Source organism: Aricia agestis, chromosome 21 (genome assembly GCF_905147365.1).
Source record: "Aricia agestis chromosome 21, ilAriAges1.1, whole genome shotgun sequence".
Taxonomy (NCBI): domain Eukaryota; kingdom Metazoa; phylum Arthropoda; class Insecta; order Lepidoptera; family Lycaenidae; genus Aricia; species Aricia agestis.
The window spans coordinates 2,346,054-2,359,916 of NC_056426.1; positions in this window are offsets into that span (position 1 = coordinate 2,346,054).

Below are 13,863 nucleotides of genomic sequence, written 5' to 3' on the forward strand. Positions count from 1 at the left end.
AAAAAAACATAGGAACACAGCTCAAGCCTTTCTTTAATCTTTAATGAAAAAAGTACTTAAGAGGAGTCCACACCGCCATTTTTCCATACAAACGCTGTCCCCTGTTTCCTCCCAGGATAATGCCGGTAGAGTTATGATTTTTTTCCTGAATATCTATGGCCATTATTAGCATGTCCCTATGTTTTCTTTTTTTTCATAATTTTATTATTAAAAAAGATAAGAACGTCCAAAAACCCAAAAAAATGGCAAGTTTTCCTCTGTGTTCAAACACCCATAAAAAAAACTGGCTAAAATATACAAAAATAATAAAACATAGGAACATAGCTCGAGCCTTGCTTTAATTCTTAATGAAAAAAGTACTTAAATCGGTTAAGTTTTGGAGAAGGAATCAGCGGACAACGAATCGAAGATTTTCTGTTCTTTTATTAGAACTTTTGTCGTGTTGTCTCTATCGCGCTCTGCGGTGGGAGACTTGAGATTGGTGAGACAGCAATACATTTTCAAATACCTATTTTCAATTTCTCTCGACCCTGGTGTATCCTCTTAAAGGTGACGCCGCGCCGCGAATTTACATTACCTGCTCAGCTGTGTGTGAAACCCCTTAAGGTGACGCCGCGTTAAAGTAAAAAACCGTGTTGGATATGTTTTAGATAGCTTGTTTTCTATGAGAGGCCGGCAATGGAACAGCAAAAAATGGAAAGGGCGAAGTGACAAAATGGTTTTTGTCGCGTAATTTAAAAACCATAAAATATACATTTCATATAAGCTATGGGCAAATTAAAGTGCATGCTTGAACCAATTTATGTACAAACGAGCTTTTGCCCGCGGCTTCGCTCGCGTTAAGAAGTATTATTATATACAAACTTTCATCCCCTATTTGAACCCCTTGGGATTGGAATTTATCAAAATCCTTTCTTAGCGGATGCCTACGTCATAACATCTACCTGCATGCCAAATTTCAGCCCGATCCGTCCAGTGGTTTGGGCTGACCTTTGAGTTTTATATATATAGATAGATTTTAGAAGCTTAAATCACTCTCCTCTGTTCTTCTGTCTGATTGATTATTCTGTGTTATAAAAGTTGACCAATCGTGTTATGCTATGGGTAATTCAAAGACAAAGACATGATGAATACTGACAATGAACTTTAATTTCTTAGCTTTAATCATTGGTGAGAAAAATCGATATCGCTACAGCCAAATTATCAAGGCGTCACCTTAATCCGGCCGAATGACGTATGTCCGTCAAATGCCTATGATATTGAGATCAGAGAAGTTGATTCCTAGGCAGATGGCGGACGTAAGTAATTTGGTCGAGTTATGTCAAACCCAGCCGACAGATCACAATTAACATTGAATTGACATGATCCGACCAAATGACGTTGGTCTGTCAAATGCCTATGATTCAATTTCTTTGATGGTACATACTTAGCGATCTATTTTGGTATAATCTATTTAAATTAAAATAAATCTTATATTTTGTTAGTCTTGCTAAAATTCAACTGGCTGATCGGTTCAGCTATCCTTAATATGTTCAAGAATAAAATGGCTAATTTTAATATTTCGACGGGTGCAAAGTAAAAAGAGTCATCTACAAAACAGCAACTTTTCAGGAGAGCGCATAATAGGAAAAAATGCTCACATTTTGTCAATTTCCGATCAAATTTATTGAAATTTTCATCATTGTTTCATTATTTATTAATGAATCCACATGTATATTTAATTTCTTCTAATTATGTTTAATTTACGAGATATTGTAGTTGTCTGCCTCTACATTGCGCTTGAAAATATGACAACTGAGTTAACTACCACTTGGTCGTTTCTACGTGGGAATTAAAAATTATATTTATTGAAGTATTTTTACCGATTACTAGTACGATTATCAGTAACTACGTAAAGTGTAACACTTTATATTATTAAAATTATTATTAAAAGTAAGTTATATTATTAAAATATGTAGTTAAACGTTTTACATCTTAAACACACCAAGTTCAGAACATAATTGCGTAGATATCTTTTTCTACGTTGTCGATTCGGTGCAAGGTACACGATTTAGAAGGAAGTTAAAATATGAAATACTAGCTTTTGCTCGCGGCTTCGCTCGCGTGGAATTTACATAAACCTTCCCTGGACATCCACGAATATTTAAATTTTAAATATTCGTGGATGTCCAGGGAAGGTTTATGTTAGGAGGCAATATGAAGTTCACCGGATCATCTACTAATATTTTAATTTGCCGTGGCAGTTAGCACAAAACGTTTAGCGGTTTCGGTGTGAGGACGCGACAGACAGACACACTTTCGCATTTACAATATTAGTATGGATAATTATACCAAATTTTAATAAAATACTATAAGCTAGTAGACCTAACATGTATCAGAAAGTATTAGAACGAAGTTCCTTATCGCGCGTTCGGCGTTGCGAAAGGAGGCTAGACGGAACGACACCAATTGACCTCGACACCATTTTAGTAACTGCGAAGTAGGGGCAGATGGAATCGATAAGTATATTAAGTGGTACTCAGTATTCCTGTGCGTCAACTAGATGTCTTTTTTGAGAATAAACAGCGATATCTACCAAGCGTCTAAATAAATTTTGTTGCTACTCAACAAAAGTGTCATTGTTAGTATTCCTGGGCGTCAGTAGATGGCGTTATTTTTAACTTCGTTCCATCCGGGTGTCCCTTGACACCTCTCAAGTCTCAAGTTTTTTCCATACAGAGTAGAAAGTTTTTCTCCATTATAGAGTAATTTTTATTTTTCTTAATAGACTGTTGTAGATTGACAAATAACGAGTGAAAATATTGTATTCATCGGTATCAAAGTTTCATCAAATTAGTCTCATCCAAAATATTATATTGATGTGAGTAGTGATGGGACGTAGTCGATATTATTTTATCGAAAATCTTGAATTTAAGGATCACATAATTTGATGAAAACCATTTATTTTTAGGATTGAAACTTTTATAAATATATCATAATTTTGTACATATGATAGAGAATAAATAAATAAATAAAATATTCTAATTATTATTATTATTTTAATTACATACTCTTTGAAAACTATAGTATAAAAATAAGTTGTGGAAATAAAATATCCCACTTAAATTGATATTTTACGTTTTAAAAATTCCACCCCATATAAGGAAATAAATGGAAAATAAAACTTATAATACTTTATTAAATGTGCGTAACCACAAAAATCTAGTAGGCATATACAGTGTGTAACAAAAATAAGTGATAATACTTTAGGGTGTGTACGTGTTCCTTGTAGAGAGTTCACTGTGGAAGCTCTGAAAGACGAATTTTTTTTTTCACTTTTGTATGGGCAAGGACCCGAGCGTCACGAGTTTCCCCATACAAAAGTGAAAAAAAAATTTCGTCTTTCAGCGCTGCTACTTTTACAGTGAACTCTCTACAAGGAACACGTACACACCCTAAAGTATTATCACTTGTTTTTGTTACACCCTGTAGAATTTTTATTAGTAGGTTTGGTTATAATCTATATATATAAAAATCAATTGCTGTTCGTTAGTCTCGCTAAAACTCGAGAACGGCTGAACGGATTTATCTTATCTTGGTCTTGAATTATTCGTGGAGGTCTAGGGAAGGTTTAAAAGGTGAGAAAAATTCGAATAATTGCCGGGAAAATCCTCAAAACAGCATTTTTCTATTTCCCATACAAACGTTTTCTAAATAAAATGGAGAGTCAATTTGTAATTTATTACCGCTGCATAAAGTTCAAATTCGCGTGCGCGTTGGAGGACCTAATATCGCGTTCTGAAACTCAACAAAAGTGAAAGTGAATCGCGAACGCGACAAAATTGCATAGTCTCAAAATACATAGTACATAAATAAACACAATTTTAGCTAACTTCAGTTGTTACTCTGTCGTCTATATATAATTCTGCACTAATATTATAATTCTGCAGAGTTTGTTAGTCAGTTTGTTTGTTTGTTTGAACGCGCTAATCTCAGGAACCACTGGTCCGATTTGAAAAATTCTTTCAGTGTTAGATAGCCCATTGAACGAGAAAGATTATAGGGTATATTTTATCACGCTAAGACTAATAGGAGCTAAGAAATAGAGGAAAATGTGGAAAAAACGTGGGGAAATTATTTGAAGGGGCTTATTTGAACGCGCTAATCTCAGGAACAACTGGTTCGATTTGAAAAATTCTTTCAGTGTTAGATAGCCTATTTATCCAAGAAGGCCATAGGCTGTATTTTATTATTCTACGACTAATAGGAGCGAAGAAATAGAGGAAAAAGTGAAAAAAACGGGGAAAATTATATGAAATTGCTTATTATCTTAAGATTCTCAAGAACTACTGGAACAATTTTTATGTTATTTGGCAAACATGAAGAATAGACCACGTTAAGGGACATAGGCTATTTTTTGCGGAAAAATGTACGGTCATGTGAAATTCCTAAATCACGCAAGCGAAGCCGCGCGGAACATCTATATATAATAAAATCGTAGGAAATTCAATTACATACATTGAATATTTTTGTACAATAAATAATACTTGGGACGTGATCTACTATACTAACGCTGACGAAGTCGCGGGCAACAGCTAGTATTATTAATATATTAGCTGTCCCGGCAGTCGTTTCTTTGCCATATAAAGTATTTCGACCGTATTATTTTAATGAAGTGACTAAATAAGTATGTCACCATGGCAACGTCCATCGCTATCCCGTCGCACAAACAATGGTCGCCGTCAGTCTCGAGTTGTAATAATTTACTATTATTTATTCAACAAATGCACTTATCAGTATAAAATATTTTTTATGGGTACTCCCAGTAGCCGATTCTCAGACCCACTGAATATGCATAGTAAAAATCAGTAAAGCCGTTTCAGAGGAGTACGCGGCCTAACATTGTGACATGAGAATTTTATATATAAGATGTTCAAACTTAATAGAATTTCCTAAACGGGTTAGTTAAATTAATCGGGGTTATGTTATGGAATTTACAACATAAACCCAAATGTAAATTAGTACATCCCTTTGGATTAAAATTTTCTTGCTTAAAGTTTAAGCGCTTAGGCGTTTAATCTCTTAATATCGCATACATTTATCATAAAATTTGGATTTTGATAAGTTAAGATTAATCACAGAATCGTGTATCGCATAATTTAATCTCTCTGATTCTAGTTAACAAATAATGTATTAAAATATTTTGATTTTATTAGCAATAACCCGAGACTGGTAAGTTACTAAGGGCCTGTTTCACCACTTCCTGATTAGTGCTGGATAGGCTATCCACAACTTATCAGTTATCTGACATATACCTATTGTATACTATAATAATTTATTTGATGATAAGTGTATATTATGATAAATAGATGTTTAGTATATTGTTAACTGAAGTGTTGTTTTGATCGCGGTAGCGAACGGTCGCGCACCGCTCAGCAACACACATGTCGAAGACGTCGTAAACTACATCCGCGAGAAGACCACCTACACCTTGAGGGTGGAGCGTCTGCACTCTCGCCACAAAGTGAATTTCAGTTCCTTTGTGGTGAGAGTGCCGACTCAAGTTTTATCCATCTTCGAGGTGGAGGAGTTCTGGCCCGCCGGTGTAGTTTACCGGAGGTTCCGGGGGAGGCTCCCGAACGAAGCGCGCATCACGTCGCCGAAACAGACTTTACGTGATAAAGTGTAGTGTGATTGTGTGTGTGAATGTGTAAATAATATATATTAAGATAAAATAGTTCGGCGTGCATCCATTGTCTGATTGCCATAACACAAGTTTTTACTTAGCATGGGATTAGACGACGTGATGTACGCTACCTACCTTTTATACTATTGTATATTATTGTATGCTTAATAAAGAATTTGAATTTGAATTTATAATGTCTTAAGAAAACATAAGGTATATTTAAGAAATATTTTTTTAATACAGGGCATTACAGGATGTAACAAAACTAAGTGTTAAAACTTTAGGATAATATTATGTAGGTACATTGCACATGACGTGTCCCTTGTATACAGTTCACAGTAAAAATTAGTAAACTAAAATGTAAAAGTGCTCCCTTAAAGTATTATCACAAAATTTTGTTACACCTATATTTAAATGTTTTTTTGTAAATTATTATCGGGGGATAAAATATCGGACCCAGTCACAACACTAGTGCGTTACTGTCTCAGATAATTTGACAGAATCAGTGTACCGTGCATATCGTCTCTATTATTAAAAAAAAAAAACAAGTTGTTATCAAACTTATCATTTAACGGTTCCGCTCTCATGACAGTTTTTAAGTGGTACTTAATTTGAGAGGTTGTTTGATGTTATATTTTCTTCTCGTTATTGTAATGATAAACATTTCACATTTTGTTATGTATCAGTTATCCATACTAATACTATAAATGCGCAAGTGTGTCTGTTACCTCTTCATGTCCAAAATGCTAAGTCGTAATAATGGTACGAAGATATTTTAAGTGCCGAGACAGGACGCATGACACCCAGGGATACTTTTATACCGGCAAAATGTACGGTACGGTATATGCCGGAAAAAGTGAAAACGAAACAGCGAAGCGAGTATTTTTTTTATGAAATAAGGGGGCAAACGAGCAAACGGGTCACCTGATGGAAAGCAACTTCCGTCGCCCATGGACACTCGCAGCATCAGAAGAGCTGCAGGTGCGTTGCCGGCCTTTTAAGAGGGGAAGGGTAGGGAAGGGAAGGGAATAGGGGAGGGTAGGGAAGGGAATAGGGTATGGGATTGGGCCTCCGGTAAACTCACTCACTCGACACAGCGCAAGCGCTGTTTCACGCCAGTTTTCTGTGAGAACGTGATATTTCTCCGGTCGAGCCGGCCCATTCGCGCCGAAGCATGTCTCTCCCACGTATAAATTACAAATTTCTTATTCTATTATAATATTACTACTAGCTGACCCGGCAAAAGTTGTTTTGACATATAAATTATTTCTATTTTCTAGTATCAATATAAAAAGTAGATAAAAACCTATTCTCAGGCCTAACGCATGTACATACAAAATTTCATTAAAATTGGTTAGGCCGTTTTGGAGGAGTTCGCGCACAAACACTGTGACACGACATTACGTACATAATGTGTACATTGGGCCTTATCCATCATGATTGCCACCATGCCTAGCTTGACTACCCATCAAGGACCAAAGTCAAAGAAACCTAAAGCCACAAAAATATCCCTGATATAAAAATATCCCTGAATAGTAATGACATGCCTTTTAAAGAAAAGGCATGTCATTACTATTGTCTTAGGCTCTAAGCCCTACAAAGACACATCAACCCTTTAAGGTATTTAAGAGGATTATATCCGTCTCGGACGACCCTTTACCTCCACTATTATAACTTGAGCCCTTATTAAATATCAGAAAGAAAAATATATTTTCTAAGCAAACAGAATACAATATTATATACCTACATTATACTGCAATAAGACGGCTCAATTATAAAACACTTTACGAAGAGAGTTTTCTATCAAATCTTAGACATTTACTTTATGGAGTTCCACAGGGTAGTGTGTTAGGTCCCCTCTTATTTTTAATCTACATAAATGACTTTCCCAAAGTTGATTGACAATCCCTTTACACTATTTGCTGACGACAGTACCATAACTATAGATGGTGACAATTTAGAAAACTATGAATAGGACATCATTCAAACTCTAAAATCTATTAAAGCTGGGCTTGACAATAACACTTATACGTGGGAGAGCCATGCTTCTGCACGAATGGGCCGGCTCTACCGGAGAATACCACGTTCTCACAGAAAACCGGCGTGAAACAGTGCTTGCGCTGTGTTTCGCCGAGTGAGTGAGTTTACCGGAGGCCCAATTCCCTTCCCTATCCTCCCCTTTTCCCTTCCCTTCCCATCCCTACCCTCCCCTATTATCCTATTCCCTCTTAAAAGGCCGGCAACGCACCTGCAGCTCTTCTGATGCTGCGAGTGTCCATGGGCGACGGGAGTTGCTTTCCATCAGGTGACCCGTTTGCTCGTTTGCCCCCTTATTTCATAAAAAAAAAACTATTCAAAAATTAACTTAACTAAGGTCCACTTGCGCAGATCTGGGTTAAAGTTAACCCCGAAATAAACGTTATCTCTTTCGTAAAATATATGAAGAATGTAAGGGATAACACATGGATAACACACCATTTAACCCGGTATTAACTTTAACCTGGATTTGCGTAAGTGGACCTAAGACAAATATCATACAGTTTTCTCAAAGAAAGTTGCTACCTAAGATTTGTGTGCATTACAATAATACTAAGATTGACCATGTTGACAATACTAAATTTTTAGGAATAATTATTGCCAATAAACGCAATTGGAAACATCACATTGAACAACTAAGTAAAAATATTAGCAATGGTTCTTTTGTGCTTTTGAAGTCAGCATCCACAATGAACACAGATGGAATTTTATCTTTTATTTTTATTTTATTAAATAAGGGGGCAAACGAGCAAACGAGTCACCTGATGGTAAGCAACTACCGTCGCCCATGGACACTCGCAACATCAGAAGAGCTGCAGGTGCGTTGCCGGCCTTGCTCTTTTCTTGAAGGTTTGCAGGTCGTATCGGTCCGGAAATACTGCTGGTGACAGTTTATTCCAGAGTTTTACAGTGCGCGGCAGAAAGTTACGCGAAAAACGCACTGTGGAAGACTGCCACTCATCAAGGTGATGAGGATGGTATGTTTTTCGCGTGGGACGATAGCGAAAAGTTGCAGGTGGTATGATTCCGAACAATTCCTCAGAGCACTCCCCGTGATACAACCGATAGAGGATTCAGAGTGAAGCTACATCTCGGCGTAATTCCAGGGGGTCCAAGCTGTTGGAAACACTATGGCAGTCAACAATTCAAGCAGCCCTTCGTTGGATACGATCCAGAGGGAGCAGTTGGTATTTTGGCGCCCCTGCCCAGAGATGAGAACAATATTCCATATGAGGCCGAACCTGCGCCTTGTAGAGTTGTAGGCGTTGGTCCGGACTGAAGTACTGTCTCGCTCTGTTAAGAACGCCAAGCTTCTTCGAGGCTAATTTGGCCTTAACCTCAAGATGATATCGGAACTGGACTTCGCTCGACATGTTGACGCCAAGTATCTCAATGCTAGGGGAGATGGTTAAAGATGTGCCTTCTAAACGAGGATAAACGACCATTGGTTACTTTTTAGTGGTGAACGCGCAGACTTGTGTCTTGGCGGGGTTGAATTGGACTAAGTTACGTCTACCCCATTCAGAGACCTTATCCAATGAATTCTCCACCTTAGACACAAGTTCGTTTCGACTCTCAGTGACATTTTGCCGAGAAATATTAGGGGAGCCGGTATACACTGCATCACCTGTACTATCATCCGCATAGCAATGAATGCCGTTGGTTTGTAACATGTCATTGATATGCAGTATGAATAGAGTAGGCGATAGCACACAGCCCTGAGGGACACCAGCATTAACAGACTGAGTTTCCGAGCATTCGCCGTCAACTACGACCTTTATGCTTCTGTCTGCTAAGAAACTAGTGACCCACTTACATAATTTCTCGGACAGCCCGTATGATGGAAGCTTTGATAGCAGCGCTTTATGCCAAGCCCGCAATGTCCAAACTAACAGCCAATGCCTCTCCCTTCGACTCAATTGCCTGAGCCCAACGATGAGTCAGGTATGCCAAGAGATCACTAGCCGAGCGACCCTTACGGAACCCGTATTGTTTGTCGCTTAGCAATCCCTGGCCGTCCAAGTATCGAAGAAGCTACCTGGCCACATCGGCAACAGAGATGGCAGTGTTGTCGGGATCATCCGGCGAGAAGCACACGTGCCCCCAAGGATAGGATGCAAAAAACGACCGTATCCCATCCCAGTCTGCTGACTTGTAGTGCCACACACGACGGTATTTAACAGCGCGCTATCTTAACACCGTCGTAAGTGGCACAGAACTCCTAACAAGGCAATGATCCGATGAACCAAGTGGTGCGGTTACGGATATTTGGTAGCCATCAGGATTTGAAGTCAGTAGGAGGTCCAACAAGGAAAGATTCTGACCATCCACATCTGGGATTCGCGTAGGCGTAGTAACCTGTTGTGTCAAGTCGTTCGCAAGGGCAAAGTTGCAGACAGATCTCCCCGCATGATCAGTTTTACTGGAATTGAGCCAGTCGGCGTGGTGGGCATTAAAGTCGCCAAGTATCTGCGGATGGGATCTGCTGCTGCACAAAATCTGAAGCAGCTTGCAGGTGCTCCAAGAGTCGGTCCGTCTCGGGGTCACCACTATGGGACCTATATAGGCACGCATAGACGCGAGGGTGGTCGTCGCAATCTATGCGGAGCCATAAGTTTGATAGGTCCATGACCTCAAGATTGCTAAGGCGGCGAGAGCTGATATCATCTCTGACATACACACACACCAGCTTTGGGTAGAAAGGAGTGCTCGAGGTAATACCCTGGGTGGGAAAGATATGATGTGTCACTCGAAGATGATATCTGCGTCTAGGTTAAAAAGAGCAAAGCCGGCTTTGCCGTCTCAAGGTGGTTATGGTCGGCATTAAGGTTGGAGTGTAATCCCCTGATATTACAATAGTCCATGTTTAATATCGAGGGGGTGCCTTTGTGTGTTTGCTCTTGCCCCGGGCAGATTGGAGCGCAGTTTTGCCCTCCCCAGAATACGAGGGGCAGCCTGGACGTCCACGCTCAGTTCCAGGGGTTCCTGAGCATGGGCGTCCAGAGAGGGATTCTCCAACGCAGTTGGTACCCTCCTGGTTGTTTTTCAACAAATTGTTTTTCAACTGCGGCATTTCTAGGGGGGTAGGGGATTGGGCCTCCGGTACTGCCTATCATTCTATCATTCTACGCTATGGTATGATATTGACTTACTTTTGTTTGCTTAGGCACTAGGTAGAAATACCATAAATTTAATATACCTAGCGGAATAGAGCAACAATCTCGAGCTGTCAAACGAAACCGAAATTGGTTTCATCTGTGTGTAAAAATATGTGTACGTATAAGTACACTTACACAAGCATGATTGAACATGATTTCTATGAGATTAAATGGAGAATGTTACTAGGTATGCCAAATTGCTTGAAATTTTGTCACAGTAAAGCCTGTATGTATACAAATACACTAGTTTTTGTTGCAGTCAAAAATACCTAGTAGTTTTGATTTTACAGGGATTCAAAGTTTCGAAAAATATCGATTCCCGCTAACAGTCCCGCGACCGCTTGTGACGTCATAGCACAATTCTGCCGCGCGGGCCCCATGCAATAAACGTGATTTTTTGCTCTATCTCAACAACGGCAACAGGTAGGCACTTGAAATTTTCACCAAGGTCTTAATTATATGTGTACTTTAATAATTAATAATAGTATTATAATAAAATAAAAAATTAAGGGGGGCCCCTATACATAAATCACAATTTTTGGCCTATTTTGCTCTATAAACTATATTCTCTATTTTAGACAGACGTGGGAGAGCCATGCTTCGGCACGAATGGGCCGCACGGGTTCTCACAGAATACCGGCGTGAAAAATCGCTTGCGCTTCGGTTCGCCGAGTGAGTGAGTTTACCGGAGGCCCAATCCCCTACCCTATTCCCTTTCCTACCCTCCCCTATTACCCTTTTCCCTCTTAAAAGGCCGGCAACGCACCTGCTGCAGCTCTTCTGATGCTGCGAGTGTCCATGGGCGACGGAAGTTCCTTTCCATCAGGTGACCCGTTTGCTCGTTTGCCCCCTTATTTCATAAAAAAATAAAAGAATAGAATGACCATAAGTATCTAATCTTACCAATCTTAAAAAAATAATAACATAGAGCTAAATGACTCCCGTATCATAATTAATTTATCGCGCGGGAACCGTATAGTTTTAAAGGTAAAAAGTATCCTAATTATCCTATATCCTTCTCCGGGACTCTAAGTACTTAGAGACCCGGAAAAGGATATAGGATATAAGCAATATATAGGATATAGGCCGTATATGGCATACCAAATTCCAGCTCAATCAGTTTGGTGGTTTGAGCGTAACAGACAGACACTTTCGCATTTATAATATAAATATGGATGCCAATTAATGATGAATAAAACTATTATTTATTTATTTATTTATTATGCATTAGATGATTCATTTTAAATACGTCGTATAACTTGTTCCAAAACACCTGCATGTCCATTGTCCATCCTACATTCCAAGCTGTCTGCTTCCCATCAGGTGACCCCCCACTCGTTCAGCCGGATGTTATTCTCAGGTAAGTTTTTGATAAATTTTGTGAATTTCGCTTTCTCGATTAACATACTATACCGGTCTCAGTCGGTCACTTTCACTGTGTGAGGTACCGTACCCTTATGTATACGGTACTATACCACAGATTAAGTTAAAATATTTTAAGTGACACCAGCTGTCATTTACCTTTTTAGTCTAGGAGCTATATAGAAAATGCTCGCATTGTATTCTGTTAACAATTGAACTGTTATAAAGACACAGAATTATTATAGATTCATCGGAAAACCTCTTGGAGACTCTCAGAATGATAATCTTCAACTGTTTATGAGTTTGAAGTTATATACTTCATACTCTGTTCACATTGAGTATGCAAAATACGATTCGCCCGACTAGGAACACCTGTCACTTGATTGTCAATCGCGGTTTGTTTTTGTTTTTTTTTTTATGAAATAAGGGGGCAAACGAGCAAACGGGTTACCTGATGGAAAGCAACTTCCGTCGCCCATGGACACTCGCAGCATCAGAAGAGCTGCAGGTGCGTTGCCGGCCTTTTAAGGGGTAATAGGGGAGGGTACGGAAGGGAATAGGGGAGGGTACGGAAGGAAATAGGGGAGGGTAGGGAAAGGAAAAGGGTAGGGGATTGGGCCTCCGGTAAACTCACTCACTCGGCGAAACACAGCGGAAGCGCTGTTTCACGCCGGTTTTCTGTGAGGACGTGGTATTTCTCTGGTCGAGCCGGCCCATTCGTGCCGAAGCATGGCTCTCCCACGTCAAAAAACAATGAAATGTTACAGTTATAATTCTTATATCTGGCTTGATGAGTGTAAAATCCCAATTCTCTACCCTATTCCCTTCCCTACCCTCCCCTATTACCCTATTCCCTCTTAAAAGGCAACGCACCTGCAGCTCTTCTGATGCTGCGAGTGTCCATGGGCGACGGAAGTTGCTTTCCATCAGGTGACCCGTTTGCTCGTTTGCACTTTTATTTCGTAAAAAAAAAACGTACAGTTCGTTACGAACAACAATAAAGATCAAAGTTTGTTTAAAGGTGCTCTCTCAACAGGAGCATTCGAGTGATGTAACATTATAGATTCGACTTTGAGCATTACACTACAATACTATCTGACGAGCATTCGCGTGTAATGTAACATTAACATTATAGATTCGACTTTGAGCATTACACTACAATACTATCTGACGAGCATTCGCGTGTAATGTAACATTATAGATAACTTTGAGCATTTCATAGCAAGTTGACTTCACTGTCAATGATGTTACAAGTCGTATCAAGATACTACACATTGTATCATTACAAGGTGCGCATTGTAATGCTCGGTTCTCCTCCCTCACTGATGTAATGCTCGACTCAGTAGGGCTACTACGAAACCGTTTTGAGACTCAAACAATCGGACGAGAATGCCGCGTCCTGCTCTAACAACGTCATTTCACGTTTGTAAGAGTAGGACGCAACATTCTCGTACGATTGTTTGAGTCTCAAAACCGTTTCGTGGTACGGGCCCTGTAACGTACGTTACATTACAAGCGAATGCTCCCGGTGTGCGAGCACCTTTATAGAAATACTATTTTACGTGGGTGATGGCAAAAAGATAGTAATAAAGATAGTAGTATAAGACATAACTACAAAGAAACAGAATTAACTATTAGCAT